Source organism: Abramis brama (assembly GCF_963993115.1).
Source record: "Abramis brama genome assembly, chromosome: 12".
Lineage (NCBI taxonomy): Eukaryota > Metazoa > Chordata > Actinopteri > Cypriniformes > Leuciscidae > Abramis > Abramis brama.
In genome coordinates, this window is record NC_139974.1 from 31910454 (window position 1) to 31928889 (window position 18436).

The 18436-nt window shown below is 38.6% G+C and overlaps 1 protein-coding gene across 3 annotated transcripts in view; it reads right to left on the reverse strand.

The window, feature by feature from the left end:
• hpca (hippocalcin) overlaps positions 1-18436 on the reverse strand; it is a 42611-nt gene that overhangs the window by 14039 nt on the left and 10136 nt on the right. Inside the window, exon 2 of one of the 3 annotated variants that reach the window (XM_084130926.1) lies at positions 15849-15907. The exons of the other annotated variants lie outside the window; for them this stretch is intronic. The gene's annotated coding sequence lies outside the window, so the exon portion shown is untranslated. The remainder of the gene's footprint in view (positions 1-15848; positions 15908-18436) is intronic. 3 annotated transcript variants of the gene reach the window in all.

An 18436-nucleotide genomic window follows, 5' to 3' on the forward strand; every position in this document is an offset into this window, starting at 1 on the left:
AGTGCTCTTGAAAAACCCAGATGACAGCAAATACAAGAAAGTCAGATGTGCCGAAGCACGCTCACGCACAACCTCAAACAGAATTTCTCCTTTTCTTGTTCTGTACAGTTTCTCTTGTTCCTCCCTCTGGATGTTTGGGCTTAAGGGGTAATCCTCTCTATCTCCACAGTGTCCCACATGTGTTAGTGGTTGTTCTGACTGTTAAAATCCAGGACAGCCTTCCCACCCCGTCCTGCAGACAGCTGTTCCTCTCTTCTATGTGGGTCAGCAACATCTGGACTGCTAATCCAGCTGTAGGGATGGATGAATGAAGAGTAATGAAGGGAAATGCTGTGAAAATTCACCAAGGACTGCACTGTTTGTTTCGCGTTTACACTATGCTGCATCCGCACCACAAGGTGTCACTATAGTGCCAACTGCAGTATCATTCAGCACAACATAAACAAAAAATTATTTAAGCACGGTCATAAGTAGTAGGCATGTTTGCGCTGACAAGAGAGACTTCAGTGCATTTGCTGCCTGTTTAAACCAGTTTGCGGGCGGTTAGTGTACCACATTCAAAAGTGCCACAACTGTTCAGTGAAATCGCCTCAGAGTTGTTGTTGTTGTTGTTGTTGTTGCTGTGTGGGAAAGCCTGAGGGCTGAGGAGGCTGCATATCTGAAACACAAGAGCCTCATTAAAATCCCTGCCAGCAAGAGAGTGGAGAGTGAATGAGCCACAGCACACCAGTGAAATAAAAGTGTAAGGCCGAAAGGAAAAAAGAGAAATGAAGAGAGGGAGTTAGAGAGTGCATCAGAGGAGGGGAGAAAGAGCCAAAAGATGAATCTCACAACAAGAGTATCTTATTCCTGCATCTATAAAAAGGCAGAGGAAAGAGGATGACAGAATTGATTTTTTTTCCCCCACTCCTGTGTTTCTATCTCTCATCCATTTATGAGAAACAGAGGTAATCAGAGAATCAATCTAACCCGACAAGCGACTTTTGATCTCTCTAAATCAGACGCCATCTCTTTCTCTGCCTCTTCCTTTTTAATCCGCCAGCTCTATCCTTCATTTCGTTTGCTTAAGACCCTTTTAATTCCTCTAAAGTTGAATTCTAATTGCGCAACCTTTCCATGCACAATCTCTCTTTCATATTCTCTCCCTTTTTTCCCCAACCCCTATTGAGTTGTCTCTGTAGGCAGCATTTTAAGAAATCATAGGCACCCACCCAGCTGTTCCAAAAAGAAGATAGCATAGTTAAAGCAGGGCTCAGTAGTTTCGGGATTTCTTCGCTGTATTCTCGCTTTTTGCTCGCAGGTTTCTCTCTAAAGCTCCCCTCACAGCTTCGGAATAGATATTTGACAACACTGTTGTAAAAACTCGTTGGCGATTCTCAGACACCAGAGGCTAGTAGATCAACGACATCAAAGCAGATGGGACATTCTTTAAAACGTCTTCTTCATTCGGGTTCAAACCGCGTGAGGGAGCGCAATAATGACAGCATTTTAGCAGATTTCTTTTGGCCGTAAAGCAATTGTTTACATTGCGAGACCTGATATCACGCGATACTTCCTGATGCGGCGGCCGGCGACCCGCCGGCTCAAAGTTGCAAGTGCGTATTTTCCGCTCACGGGCACCAGGGGGGTGCGAAACGACCACCATTCAACCCGAAATAAGTAATATAACCATTCCAATGACTCCGAAGCTGTTCAGTTAAGGTAAAAAAGTTACTTAGATCACCTTTAAGCTGCCTTTTACTATACCACCATTTTGGGATGTATCCCTGGTGGGGAAGGCAATCCCATAATGCATTGTTTAAAGCTCAAAAAAAAAAAAATCAAGGCTATCAATTGATTAACTGTTTTAATCAAATTAACATACACCATTTCAATATTTGCTGAGAAAAGATCCTCAATTAAGATAAATTAAAAGACAATACATTAAAAAAGATGATCAAAATGATAGAATACATTATAAAGTAGCTTTAGAAGTCTTTATACTGTTTATTTTATTTCCATTTCATTGCACAAGTCTATTACTAGTTCATTGTACAAGCTACAATTGAGTTTGCCAGTTTGTTCAAGGGGGACTTTAATATAAATTAACATTAAAGAACAAACCAAGGAAAAATAAATTGATGGATAAAGTAAGAGAAGTGTTGATTGTAAATATATTTTATTCAACAATGCATTGTTAAACTATCCATTTAAAATAGTACAATATATTTTAAAACTGTCTAATTTAAAACATTTGTGGATGTTGTGTATTTTTAACGTGATTTTTTTCTCCAAACCAGTTAAGCGCAAACCCAGCGTCGTACCCAATTCTAAACATTTCTATGCTGATTGCCGACATACAGTAATGCTGAAACAAATACTAATCCCGGTAAAACTTTATTTTGATGTTCCCTTTTGAACGTGCTGTTAACTATAAGTAACTTTTCAACTTTATATCAACTAACTCTCATTAGAGTATTAGTAGACTGTCAGCTGAATATCTGCTAACACTTTATTGTGATGCTCCCCCAACAGACATTCTATTGACTATAAGTAATTTTGCAACTACATGTCAACTTAATCTAAAAGTCTACTAATACTCTTCTTAAACTCTGAAAGTTAGTAGACATGTAGGTGCAACGTTACTTATAGTCAACAGAACATGTAAAAGGTGCTCTAAGCGATGTCACACGTTTTTTAGGCTGAACCATTTTTTGTCACATACAGCAAACATCTCCTCACTATCCGCTAGCTGCCTGTCCCCTGAACACACTGTAAAAAAATGCGGTCTCTGTAGACAGCCCAGGCTCTATAAATGGCAACAAAAACAAACTGGGCCAACCTGGACCACGAAACATAACAAACAGTGTTCCAGTCAATAACCGACAAGAATGATTTGGGGGTGGGGTTGGGGGTGGGGGTTGGGGGGTTAGTGCGCGTGCACATGAAGGGGGGTGTGGGCAGTGGAGAAGAGAGAAGCATGAAACAGGGAAGTTAGCTAGAGAGATGTCCTAGACAATGACAACGACTAAATTATATAATTATATTCTCTTGAATTTTGATATGGCCGACACACGACCAAAGAGACGACGTTCCGATGAACAAATAGCAATGAGGAGAAGGAACGCGTGAAGTCCTGAATTTACATCGGAAAAGCCTGTTTCAGGAAGCACGGAAGGGCGGGTGGGGGAGGGGACGGGAGCTAGCCTCCGATTTGTTTGACAATACTTCAAACGTCAACAAGAAGTGACGTCACCCAACATCGCTTAGAGCACTCTTAAAGGGACCATCAAAATAAAGTAAAACCCTAATCCCCAACCCTAACCTATAGCATTGGTAGCATATCCTGATAGATAGCATACTGTTTGTCACAATTTAATCCATCATGTTTTTTTCTGAGCTCTGAACTGAATCCATGAAATCTTAACTGTTCTTGATCGGTAACTGCATCGAGTTGCCCAATGAAATCGGCTGTGGAATAGGGTTCATGCTTAACTTGTGTGGAAAAATAATCATGCATGTTTATGCTTATAGAGAAGAGAAGAGCACTGTTAGCTTAGTAACATGATAATGCTAAAGTCTATTTGTGTGGCTATTGTGTTCCAAATTCAGTCACTTCTGAGGTTCTCTGATGGATATATACTTTCTTAGAAGGCAGCTGCTTATGTAGGCAGTAGACAGAGAGACAGCTCACTACATTTTGAAACACAGCCATTTTCTCTTTTTTCAGTCTTTTCCCCCTTTCTGTGTGGGAGTAAGGAAAGAAATTACAACCTGTTTTTGCACCATGTACACAAAATGAATTCTTGTGCTGACATTTTGATGACATACAAGAACACCTATGAGTCTGTCTATAAAAAGAGAGACCTTCTCTTTAAAAACACTGTGCTGAAATCCCCAATCCATAAACATTTGAAGATTACAGAGGCTAAAGGGTGCCTACCAATCTCATTCCTCAAGTGTACAACAACACGGTAAATCGCTATATCTAAACGCAGATTTCAAATCACGGATTAGCTGCTGAACAATGTGACGTTACATTGGTGTCTGAAAAGACTTTAAAGCCATTTCTAGATGTTTGGTTTAACATTTGAGCGTAGCATTACACAGCAGCACTCGGTTCAGCTGTTATGTTAGGTATGGATTTAATGAAGGGGTTGAGCCCTGACCTGAATCAATGAATCTAATACACATTACTCAAGAGAGAGGGAGGGGCTAGAGGACATAATAACAAGAACAGACAGAGAGAAAGAGTGAGAGAGAGAGAGCAAGAGGAAGATGAAGAAAGGACGCTAATGAAGGAGGTAAAAATAAGAATGAGGCTGTGTCCTCGGTGAGTGAGGTCCCTTCAGTCAGCTCACATTGTAGACATCATTTCATACCTCTTGCCAACAGGGACTTCAGCTGATATCAGCTGGCTAGAAGCGGATAGAGAGAAGCTTGGCCTTTTTTTTTTTTGGATGGGACAGTAGAGAGAGGACAGGAAATTATGAGGAGAAGAGGGGAGAATGGTATCAGGAAATGACGCAAACCGCTGTTGTACCAAATCCAAGTCTCTGTCATAATCCCTGCCTCCTCGAATGGAAGATTCCACGGGCTAAAAGAATATTTTTCAGTATTTGGTGCCTGAATGTTGCTTGTTACTGGTGTTTGCCAAGCCCTAGCAACCACAGAGAACACCCTTCCAACTGTACAGCAACACACAAAAAAACACTCCGAACACCTTAGCAACAGCTTATCAACTAAAAAACACTCAGAACATATTAGCAACAACATAGTAATGCCCTGGAAACCACGCAGAACATCCTGGAAACTGTATAGCATCACACTGAAAACACTTAATACACCTTGGCAACAGCATAGCAACACATTGGAAACCACAAAGAACACCCTAGTAACTTTATAGCAGCACAATAAAACACTCTGACAACCTTGGCAACAGCATAGTAGTTCCCTGGCAACCATGCATAACACCCTAGTAACTGTATAGCAATGCACTAAAAACCACTCAAAAGACCTTGGCAACAGCATAGCAACTCCCTGGCAACTATGCAGAAACCCCCCCCCCCCCCCCCCCCCCCCCAGCAACTTTAAAGCAATGCACTAAAACCAAACCTTAGCATAGCAACACCTTGGCAACCGACCAGGAACACCCCAGGATTGTGGTGACTCATTTTGCATTGTCAAGCATCACTCCCATTTCCAATTTTAATTCTTATTAAATTATATGTAAGGAATAATTGATGATGGGCCTTTGAATTATTAGACAAATAATGCACACCTGAGGTGATGCACCTCGGATGTGCATTATTTTCAATAATTAAACGGCCCAGAGTCAGTTATTCCGCTTATACTACGGTTACCACATTTCAAAACATTGTTCAGATGATGTATTTCAAGACATTTGTCAAGTTTTTGTCCTTAAGACGCTTGTGTGTGTGGGACTAATTTCTTACGCATCTCATCCAAAGCCTCCGTTACTAATTCCAAAACATAATTTTAGAGCTAGTAACTGATGCTTCAGCATCTGATAGCAGACTAATGCAGTTATTAATGCAGTTATTGGAGAAAGAGAGAGAGAGAGAGAGAGAGAGAGAGAGAGAGAGAGAGAGAGAGAGAGAGAGAGAGATTAAGCGTATGTGAATTACCCGAGTCTGAGTCTCTCAACAGTGTTCGGCAGCAGCATCTCTACTAATAGCGAAACTGTAAGTTTATCTTCAAGAACAACGCCGTTATTACTTCGCTAGTGAGAAATGTCTTGTAGCTTTTCAGTTGTGAAACTAATTTACTGAAAAAATCGTTACAGCAGCGCTGACAACAAGCTAGCTAGGGGTTTGTAAGCGAACCACAAGACAACACTAGCACTGTTTTAATCATGACTATTAATGGGGGTCACACAATAAGTGTGTGCACTTATCTCTCAGTCTGATTACAGTAGGGTCATATGATGGCATGAGCATTATAGATATTACTCTGAGGGAGGGGGGGGGGAGAGAGAGAGAGAGAGAAAAGAGATTATATGTGAGAAAAACATGGCATCAGCAGACAGATGGACACGCGCTATGAACATCTCCCCCAGCGTATGACCTACACTTCCATTAACAAGCTTTCTGACACATCGGTGGTAGTGTGCCGTTATTACACTATCCCTTCTCAACCCTCACAAGAGATGCATAAAGACAGTCTCATCATCCATGCAAACAGATCACTTGATCATAATAAACAAAAGAGACTTGGACCTGCTCTGAGAGTGTAAGCCTGATAATCACTGGAGAGCGGATGACCTGTCCGTGAGTGCATGTGTATGTGTCCACACGTGCATATGTATGTGTGTTGCAAGTCATAAGTTGGATAGAGTTACAGATGGTGCTGAAAGAGAATAACTGCTCATCTGTTGTTTATTGTTTCAAGAACAATAATTTGGTTAGACTGTGGCTCCAGAAGGAATCCAGTTCATTTCATACAGTGACTGAGGGTTATTCTGTTCAACAAAAGTTGCTTTCTATCCGTGACTTGATGAGTAAGTTGTGTGGGAACATATACAGAATACAAGCCTCTGTCTAGATTTTCTAGATTTAGCAAAAATCAGTGCCACTACGCTAGGGTATTGTGGGTGATTGTCAGGACCTTACTACGCAGTTGCTAAGGTGTTCTGAGTGTTTTTTGCACATTTATATGCATTTGCAAAGGGTATTTTATGTGATAAGTGCAGTGCTGCACGATTTGGTTTTTCTGATAAAAGTTGTGATGGCAATTTAAAATGTTATTTATTTTAAAAAAGCACAAGGTTGCTGTGCTTGTTTTTAGGGCTACATAATTTGGCCAATATTTTTTTTGTAATTATACATCAATATGACTACAAAATAATAATAATAATAAAATAAAAAACTGTCCTATTGTTATTAAATTAAAATAAGAAACAAAATAAGAGATTTCACTATTGTAGTATTTTACTGTAAAATAAAAAAAATTGAGTATTTAAGAAAAATATAATAATAATTTTACTTTACAGTACAACAGTAAAATTACAACAAAAATAATTATGGCTGTCTTAGTTTCTTCGTTTTCCATTAAGCTTTTATTTTGGTGGAAAACTGAAGGAAACTTTAAAGTTTCTTCTCACTACAAATGGGAAGATGGTTGGTGAATGTTGCGTTCCCAAATGCACATTATAAGCAACTCAGAGCAGATGCAGAGATAAGTTTGTGTGGAGCAGCATTTACTGTGAACAGAGCCACTCTGAGGCCACGTTTACACAACGATGTACTAAAAACAGATTTTTTTTTTTTTTTTTTACATTGTCAAAGCAATCCCCGTTGCTACAGATCAGCGAAAATTATTAAAAACGCTGCATTATCCATGCCAGGCCATTATCCATGGGAGGGTGTTCAGAAACACTACGCGCCTATAAACTGAGACATGAACTGTATCGTTTTCAAAAACTTTCACTTTTAAAACCCGTTTTCAAAAGTTTGCATTTTCAGGCCGCCGCTGTCGTCGTGTAAATGAACAGCCAAAACGCAAAAATAGTGTCCAGTTTTGAGTTGAAAACAGTGTTGTGTAAACGGCCCCTGAGACCCTGAAAACACTGATCATGAACACAGTGCTGAGCTTCACTAAGAAACACGCAGCGCACATATGTATTTAATTAAATCACAGCCATTGCAATTTGATAATCGCACATTCATTTTTATTTAATAATCACTGCAGTTTGAACAGGTGTTTACTACAGTAGGGTGTGCTGTGTGGCAACTAGGTGATTTCTTACAGGTCCAAGTCAAAAGAGTGTCTGCGATGAATGTATATGAATGTCATACAAGTTTGGAACGACATTGTACAGTGTAGTAGTGATGCTTGCATTAGTAAGTGCCACTACATTGTGAAGGAAAAACCTCTCATTGTTGTAAACACCTCCAGTTATCAAGTCGTCTGGCCTGAGCCTGATGACATTGAGATGGAGTGTTTGAAAAAAGTGGCACATCGAGGTCCACCCCCGAGCACGCCTCCTTAGAAAAACTCAGGCTTTTAGAAGCACTTATGGTTACAGTATGTGGGTCACAGAAAGGGACCAGCGGCCTTCATCAACATTGGCACAGCATCAGAGCACAAGAGGACAGAACAGAGCCATAACAGAAGGACACACGCACAAAAGCACACAGACTATTTCACATTCCACTTTAAATGAGCTAAGCGCTGCTTCGATTATTTGTAACAACATAACTTACTAATGTAACTGAGATCTATGACCTATGAAATCAAGATCTGAATTTATAAAACATTTAGGCTGAAGGGTTAACTAAAGCATTTCACAAATAAGGAACAGATCATGACGTTGAAAGAAAATAGACAGCCACCTTTTGGAAAGGAATGCTGTTTATATTCAGTTGTATGCTCGTGCTCACTATCAGTTTAATTCATTGCACTGGTACTGGCATCAAATGGCATCCAGTTTAGTGAAATTAAAGTAGTAATGCACAATATATCAGTATCATAACGATTACTGGTTGATTTTCGAAATAATTTAAATTTAATGGTATTTTTACAAATTTATCACCTTTGCTGTCATCAAATGCTCACTTAAATTCACAATGAAATCACAATTTAGCAATTATCTTTTTTTTTTGCATTCAAACTTAAAACAGAACATTACAGGCTAACATATGTGAAAATTTAAGTCCTTACAGACTGAGTTACAATTATTATTATTAATAATACATTGATAATACAATAATACAAGCAAAAGATTTTTCTTAGATTATTCTTAAAGAGTTATTCTCAGTCACTGTAATGCATTTATCGAATCATCCTCAACATTTGCAAACCAGTGCAAGTTATAATATAAGCATATCAGTGCCATCAAAATTGACGTTGTTAACATAAAGGTACAGTATAGCATTTTTCGCCACTAGGGGTCGCTAATCTATTTACAATAACAAAGGCGTAGATTGATGACGCAACATTTGCTAAGAATTATGGATCTTGTCGTCAACGTCAAGCCGACCGATCTAATAATGTTTATGGATGACTGAATACATCGATGTTTTTATCATGACTGTGATATAAAGCAGTTCGGGATTGCTAAGAGACAGCTATCAGCTCCACACGCGACGCGAGTCCCTCGGATATAAAAGGAATATGGACATTTCATTCTACCAAACTACATGCAGAATTACTGCTACTACTCACAGGTCAGTTTATTAGACAAATTAAACTTGTGAGGTAACGCAGCGCTGTTTCACTTGGTCTAACATTACAGTATCACACTAAACTGCATTTGAATGTGTTTAAATGTATGTGTTAGTCTGTCTGTATGAGACTAGCAGTAAACTAGATCAACATTAGAATAATATACAGATCATATTCTGACATTTTATCATTGTTGAACTATAAAACATTGATTAGTTTTATGTAAATGTGCTCACCTGTTTAATAAAGTACATGTAGGAGCAGTCGAAGTCTCGGACGTGGAGCTCTCGTTTATATACTGTCTATGGGAGCTCTAGGCATCTCGAAAACACCGCGCTGATATTGATTCTCGTTTTAGTTCTCCTTTTTTTATCCAAAGTCTGCTTGCCATGGTCCATAATGTTTGAACGAAACAACAACAGCGTGCAGATAGACATTGCGAACTACAAAGTTGTCCGCGTCAGTCGCTTTGGTTACTATCAGACGGCTCTGGTTCATAGCTCTGGTTGCCATGGCAGCACGAGCGGAAACCAGGGACAACGCGGATATGACGCCATTGGCGGCGACAAAACGGAAATAAAGAAACGGGACGTTTCTCGAATTAAATTACAAATTTCTCCTGGTTTGAAAGTTGTTGGAGACAGTCGGGTTAATGTAAGTACACAACTAAAAAAAATATATAACATAGATATAGTGATTTTTGCTATTTTTAAAGCAAAAAGTTACATATTGTGCCTTAACAGTGTACCCTGTCAGTATTTTCAGGTGTAAACTATGGCTACAATTTTGATGACAATGATTGAAAATTCACAAAACTGCACCTTTTCTGTATGGCATATATTAATTTTAACAGTACAAATTACAGACACAACACTGTATATGGGATATTGATTGCAAGAGACTGGACAGGATTCACAGTTATGCATTTACTGTTGGTCTGTCAACAAATTACAGTACAATGTCATTGCGATATATAAAAGAAAAAGACAACTATATATACTGTATGTATACATGTGTATGTGTATAAAGTTTATTTACTATATACGGTAAAATGCAAGTGTAAAAATACTACTGTATGAACCATTACAGTCGGTATACAGTTTTAGAGTACAGTGCACATTGTTGAAATACATACCCGTTCTGTCTACGAAATGCCTGAATGACTGAGGAAGCGTTTGTTCTCTCATCATTGGGCTACACCTTTTAACCCGCCTCAGCCATTGTAAGGCCATAATTTAAGAACATGGTCCACAATGGTCCTTATCAGAAACGTGCCTATGTCCTTTAACTTATCTAACTCTTCCTCTGTTTTGCCTCCCTACCCTTCCACCACACATCCCTACTCCTCTTCTTCTTCTCGGCTGTTGACCTCTTTGTTTCCTTGTTGTTCTTCAATTACAGTTTTTCTCAATTGCTTTGGCTCAGTTCTCAAATAATTTTTTTATTTCCCAAAACATTAAGTTCAGATCTCTGAACAATTCGCTTCTTTTTCACATCAGATTGGAATTTCTTATTGATTTGAGCAAATTGCAAATGCTTTGGCACATGTGTGCAAAGAGTACATACAACTGTCTGCAGTTTGGACAACAAATAATTGCATATGGCTTGTTGATCAAAACTGATGACTCGATTCTCACTTACACTGTCAAACACTTCAGAACTTCTCAGACATTTTTTATTGTGTAAGCCATCACATTCAAAACGATCTATTCAATTATCATAATTAGTATACATGAATGTATATTCTAAAATATATCTGACATTGACATTGTTTGTAATGTCTGCTAAATTGGCACATGACCTCTAATTGCATTCGCAATCTAATTGCAAATTACCTCTAATATGAATCAACCATTTAACCATTTAACCAATCAACTTTGGGAGTATATATATATATGTATATATATATATGTAGATTGCCCACAGCACAATCACTGCTGTAGAAGTTTTTGAGAATGGAGGACGTTCACAACCCTGAACTGCAGCAACATGCTCGTGGAAGAGCAATTGGAAGGCGTGTAAGAATACGTGGTGGTGGTAGAGGAAGAAATAATCGAGGAAGAGGTGGAAATAGAAGAGTCAGAGTCTCTGATGAAATCAGAGCCACACTTGTGGATCATGTCATAAATCATGGTTTTACAATGGAAGAGGCTGGTCGAAGAGTACAGCCTAATGTAAACAGGTCCACAGTGTCATCAATTGTGCAAACCTTTCGTAGGGAAAACAGGTAAATATGTTTTTTTTTTGTTTTACAGTATGTAAAGTATTTTTACAGTATAAACAACAATATTGTAAAGGTAAATGCAAGTCTATTTGTTTATTCTATAGAACTGCACGACAACCTCGCGCTGATGGCAGAGCAGCAGTATTTAACCAACTGCAAGAACAAGAAATTTGCAACATGGTCATAGCCAACAATTCCATCAGGCTAAGAGAGATCCAAAGTGCAATCATAAATGACAATAATGTCTTTGCAAATATAAATTCTGTCAGCATTTCCACCATAGACAGAGTTTTAAAAAGACATCAGATGACTATGAAACAGCTCTATAAGGTGCCATTTGAGAGGAACAGTGAAAGAGTCAAGGCGTTGCGGTACCAGTATGTCCAGGTAAACCATTGGTGTGCACTTAGTGAGTTTTCCTGTTTTTCTAAGATGCCTGTATTACTTTACTGTAAGTTTCAGAAACCCATAAGAAAATACATTTACTGTTACATTTTTTTCTGTGTTTCTTCATAGAGAATCATGGAGTTAGAAGTACATGAAACGACCCACATTCTTGTTTTTGTGGACGAGGCTGGGTTTAATCTGTCCAAAGGCCGGAGACGTGGTCGCAATCTCATTGGACACCGAGCCACAATTGACACACCAGGCCAACGTGGGGCCAATAATACAATGTGTGCTGCCATTTCAGAGAACGGTGTGAGCACACATATTCCACACACTGGGCCCTATAATACCCAACTTCTCCTGGCCTTCCTAAATGCACTTTACAGAGACCTGATTCCAGAACAAGAAAGAGGTTTAGTTAGACCACATTTGCCTAATTATGTTGTTGTCTGGGATAATGTCAGCTTCCACCGAACCAACAGTGTTAGGGACTGGTCTACTGCACATGAAAGGATAACAGTGGAATTCCTTCCACCATACTCTCCATTCCTAAATCCAATAGAAGAGTTTTTTTCAGCATGGAGGTGGAAAGTGTATGATCATAGACCACAAAATCAGATGTCTTTGTTGGATGCCATGAATGCTGCATGTGAGGACATCACAGCTGACCATTGCAGGGGATGGGTGCGGCATTCAAGGAGATTTTTTCCACGGTGTGTGGCAATGGAAAACATCAGATGTGATGTTGATGAAAATCTTTGGCCTGACCAACGTGAGCGACAAGATGTCCACCAAGAATAATTTGTTTGTTTTTGTTTTTTTTCCATGAATGTTATTTGTTGTTTTTGTATTTGTGGTAATACACAAATATGAAATGTAAAGTGAAATCTTGTTACTCTTGTCAGTTACTTTACATGTACAGTAAATACACTTGTATTGTGTATATACACATGAAGTACAAAAATAAACACTGTAAAAATACAAATGTTCATAGACTTTTTTTTTTCTTTTCTACATACTATTGACTTTTCTCAACAAATATGAGATTTTTGTTTAAACCCTTCATTTTCATGGTTGACTGTTGTGGTGAAAAAACAACTAAACATTTTGACCAGTGTGGCTCACACAATGACAAAAATACTTTAGATTTTGGTGGCCTTGGCCAAATTATTGACACAATAACTAGGTTTTGAAGCATGAATTAAATGTTTTGGGTGAGTAACTACATTTTGCAGACATGCTATAAAGTTTTGAAGTTCCTGCAAACAGTTGTGACATTTGCACTCACAGTTTAGAGAATGTTAAGACTGTTTCGAAAAATGTGCCAAAGCAATTGAGAAAAACTGTATAAGAAATTGTAACTCTGTGTTATGCTCTGTCTAAATATGCTTTCCAATTGAAGATTAATGACATGCATCTCTGAGCTATTTTAGACTAGTTGATCATTGGTTGATTTAATGATTTCAATTACAATCACAATTCATCAATTCAGGACAAATTTACAAAAAAAAAAGTCTAATAGAATGTATAGAAAATATACTTGACATTACTTATGCAATGACCTAATGGCTAGATGTTTTGAGGGGTAAGACTATTCAACAGAGCAACATGACATTAGCAATTGATAATGTAGGAAACAGCAGACAACTGTATATGATCAACTGCATGAATGTACCAAAGCATTTGCAACTTGTTCAAAAGAATGAGAAATTGCTTTTATGATGTGCACAAGTGACTAGATGGCGTGGAGGATGAACAAGAAGTTTCAAGAATTTCAGTTGTGATCTAAGAAATGCACCAGAGCGACTGAGTCAAAAAACAAAACTGTCAGTGCATCTCTAAACGAAAGTCTTTTACAGTAAAGTATCTTTCAAAACAAACATCAACCTTTTTGAATTCACTTTAATACCTTTCATGCCGCAAGCAAAAGCCCAGATGGCAAAGCAGTGTTTAAAAGCTGTGTAAAGGCATTCAGTTTCAAAGAATTCAAGAGCATTGAGATTCATGAAAATTCATTCTCAGGGACTAATCAAGATTCGCCTCCTTAGTTTCCCGCTATAGATGTGGAATTCAATAGATAACAATAGGATCTCTTAAGAGCTTGTTGACCCGAGTCTTTCGCTTTATTACCTGTCACCTTATTGATGTGTACTTGGCAGTGGGTTTTACGTCGCAATATAGAGCTTTATATGGAGTCTGCAAGTGCCAATACCAATCCTCTATTCATCTGCCACATACTCAGGCCAAAACATAATTCATTTTAAGTCGGGTCCCAGGCTGACTTTACTGTACAGTCTGTAAAGACAGCAAACGCACACACAAATACACACATGCAACACTGCGACAGCGCTCATAAAAGTCAGCTTATCTACTTCACTGTTCTGAAATGCTGCATAGATGAGCAACCCCTTGACCTGAAATCTCTCTATTTTAAAATTCAGATAAGATGTGCGTTTGCTCTCAGCCGTAAAGTTAGCGTTGATCACGTTCAAATAGAAAAAATGCTCTTAGACAGAAGCCACTGGAACTGAGAGAGAACCACACCTATATTGTGCAGTTTGGACAATGACCACAGTTTGACTTACAGCCTTCTCAAAGTAGAATTGATGTGTAAGGGAGTGGGAAACAACAGAGGTTTAGCATTTGTCTAATGACCCCTCAGGCAGTGACTAGTATTAATTACATTTCGTGCCATTGTTTTCCCAAAGGGTATAGAGTGGTGTTATCTCTTGCAGAGTGCCCAAAAGCAACAAATGAATGATGGCTAAATTATCGACAGGCACTGAAAGTAACCTAAGGACTTATTGAAGCTATAGAGATGTTAAAACTACAGTGAGCGTGAAAGAAAAACATGTTAGCATGATAAAGACTCTTTAAAGAGAGTTTACTGTAGTACTGCAGTATTTCACAATCTGCTCAGTTACTGGGATTTTCACGCACAACCATTTCTAGGGTTTACAAAGAATGGTGTGAAAATGGAAAAACATCCAGTATGCGGCAGTCCTGTGGGTGAAAATGCCTTGTTGATGCTAGAGGTCAGAGGAGAATGGGCCGACTGATTCAAGCTGATAGAAGAGCAACTTTGACTGAAATAACCACTCGTTACAACCGAGGTATGCAGCAAAGCATTTGTGAAGCCACAACACGCACAACCTTGAGGCGGATGGGCTACAACAGCAGAAGACCCCACCGGGTACCACTCATCTCCACTACAAATAGGAAAAAGAGGCTACAATTTGCACAAGCTCACCAAAATTGGACAGTTGAAGACTGGAAAAATGTTGCCTGATCTGATGAGTCTCGATTTCTGTTGAGACATTCAGATGGTAGAGTCAAAATTTGGCGTAAACAGAATGAGAACATGGATCCATCATGCCTTGTTACCACTGTGCAGGCTGGTGGTGGTGGTGTAATGGTGTGGGGGATGTTTTCTTGGCACACTTTAGGCCCCTTAGTGCCAATTGGGCATCGTTTAAATGCCACGGCCTACCTGAGCATTGTTTCTGACCATGTCCATCCCTTTATGATCACCATGTACCCATCCTCTGATGGCTACTTCCAGCAGGATAATGCACCATGTCACAAAGCTCGAATCATTTCAAATTGGTTTCTTGAACATGACAATGAGTTCACTGTACTAAAATGGCCCCCACAGTCACCAGATTTCAACCCAATAGAGCATCTTTGGGATGTGGTGAAACGGGAGCTTCGTGCCCTGGATGTGCATCCCACAAATCTCCATCAACTGCAAGATGCTATCCTATCAATATGGGCCAACATTTCTAAAGAATGCTTTCAGCACCTTGTTGAATCAATGCCACGTAGAATTAAGGCAGTTCTGAAGGCGAAAGGGTCAAACACAGTATTAGTATGGTGTTCCTAATAATCCTTTAGGTGAGTGTATGTCCTCATTAGTGTAAAATTACCTCTGCCAATGATCTGACTTATCCTCGTAAGCAAAGAATTTATTATCTTTATTTACATTGGACAGGTAAGTCCAAGGAGGCTTCCATGTCGTTCTGCCGATTTGAAAAACTGTAATAGCAGAGAGGGACAAAAAGCACTAGCCTACCTCAACGCGTTTCCATAACGCGTTTTCGCTCAGAGCCAGCGTCACGTGACTGAAACCAGCTGAAACGGACAAGGAGATCAGTGAGAGGCACTTGTCACTGCACGGTACTTCATAATGCAGGATCATACTTATGCCGAGCCACAGGAGAAGGAATCCTCCTCGCCAAAAAAACGAACGAAACCGGCGAATTAAAAAAAACAGGGTAAATATCGGGATAGCTTTTCCCAGGTGGAAAGAGCTAATGAAGGAGAAAGACTTTGAAAGGGACGCTGAAGTTGCCTGCTTTCTTCTCAACAGGTAAGTCAATATTACGGTCTAAATTACAAGCTTTTTTTCATTGCTTGGTTGTGTAATTCATTATATAGGTAGCATAACAGTACAACATGTATAGTTAAACTCGATGAAGTGCTATTGGAAGACCTGTTGTTATAGCTTCTTGGTACATATCAGCTACCGGAGTTGCAACACGCATTTGAAAAAGCGAGGAGCTAGAGAGCACTATTCGTTTGAATCAAAATACAATTTCACCGCTAGATGGGAGAAATTCCTACTCAGTGTACCTTTAATTTTTAAGACAGACTGAGAGCAACGGTGAATTAGGCCCTGTTTATACCTGGTATTAAGATGCATTTTGGTCGATAGGATCACAATTAGACGAGGGAGACACCGTTCACACTTGGTGTTTTAATCCATCTCTTTTGTCCACTTTTGAACACTTCTGTGCTGATTTCTTCGAGTGGAGGGTCTTGGGTAGGTATGCATCGATACCGATACAGATACCAATACCGATAACTGATAATTTTTATATTTGAAAGCCGATAACCAATATAGCCGATAAATCTAAATCCAAATTTTTATATAATTTTTGATAGCCTATATGACAGACTTGCACACATGTTGCACTTAACCGTATTTTCCTTTTTGAAGGGATTTTAAGTGATTCAAAACCATCATGGCAATCAGTGCGCATCTGATGTATCTCAGCTGAAGGAAATCATCCATTATTTATCGGATCTAATATAGCCGCCAGATTTTCTTATCGGGCCGATAATAATAACATTAAAAATGAACATATATCGGCCGATAACGATATGGTGGGCAATATATCGTGCATTCCTATGGGTGGGTAAATGTATGAACTTTTCAGATCTTTCGATCTAATGGATGAAATTAGCTCGCAAACTTTAAATTTAAAGTTTAAATCCCATCTGGTTAGCGCACTTTTCTACCCTAAGAAAGCAAATCAGTCGCTCCGTGTGCGCTCTCTACTCAATATTCTGCTCCGTGTATGTGGCTGACACTCCCCTCTTGTTCACTGATCCACTCCCTGCTATCTGCTCACATGCTCTGATAATAATAGATTTGTAGGACTACTTTATTTTAATAATTGGTCAAAAAATAATCCTGTTAAATCTGACTATCATAAATAGTTATGTTGCATAGAACTTAATGAAGAATAATATATTGATATATTGAAATTATTTTAATATAGGCCTATTTTCTGTCCAATTTTTGTATGTTACTTTAAATAAACATGTTTATTTTTGTATTTTATTGGCTTGTAGTTTTAAATTCAGATTCATTCAATTATTGTATTTAATTAAAAAGTCTTATAATAATACAATTATACAAAAAATATTTATATATAATCGGTTTCGGTATCGGTTTTCGGCCAAGTCTATCCAGAATTTTCATTTTGGTGCATCCCTATAAAAAAATATTGTTGGTTTAACATAAAAAATGGTACCTGGTTGCCTAAAATCTTTTGAATTGTACATTTTTACATCACCCTTTTTCTCAATTTAGACTACAATCTCACAACTCATAACTAAAATATTTCTTTTTACGATTCTGATTCAGCTGACATACAATAAATCAAGGCTGCTTAAAGTTCAGCCAATAAAAACCTCTCCACAACTTGTTTTTCCATGATCCAATAAATTCCCAATGAATTAAATCAACTCTCTCTCTCAACATTTTTTAATCACAGTATATCCCATTTCACCCAGAAAGGTCAGATTACATAAGTAAAATGGCTTGTGAATGTCATTTCATGTTGACTTTAAAAAACTGTACTGTGCAATTTAATAACTTTCAGCCATTTGAAATGCCACTTTACTCTTATCAGCTCCTAATATGAATGTGGACAAGATAACAGAGACATAACAGAATTGGGGGAAAAAATACAGCACAGTTACCCTAGTTTAACCTCCATGCACATTTTATGCCAACATAACATCAACATAGAGATATGTCAACTGGATAATCTCCCAGCTGTACAAGCACAGATTAATTCAGATAACACCTTACTCTACACAGCCTGCTTACACAAACGCACACAGAAGATCTAGTATTCTGTTATCGTTGATGGATTAAATATATATGGCAACGCTTATCAAAATATTGCAATTAGCACAATTTAGATTCACCCCAGAGAGTTACTTCAGAACTTCTGCAAAACCACTGATGTTTAACAAATCCATTAATTCCTGCCTCAAACGTCCGCCTGCTTGAAGCTGCTGAGGGATCGAGTTCCTACTGCCAGATTCGCGGTCTCCTGCAAACCAGTCCAGCACTGGCTGACTGTT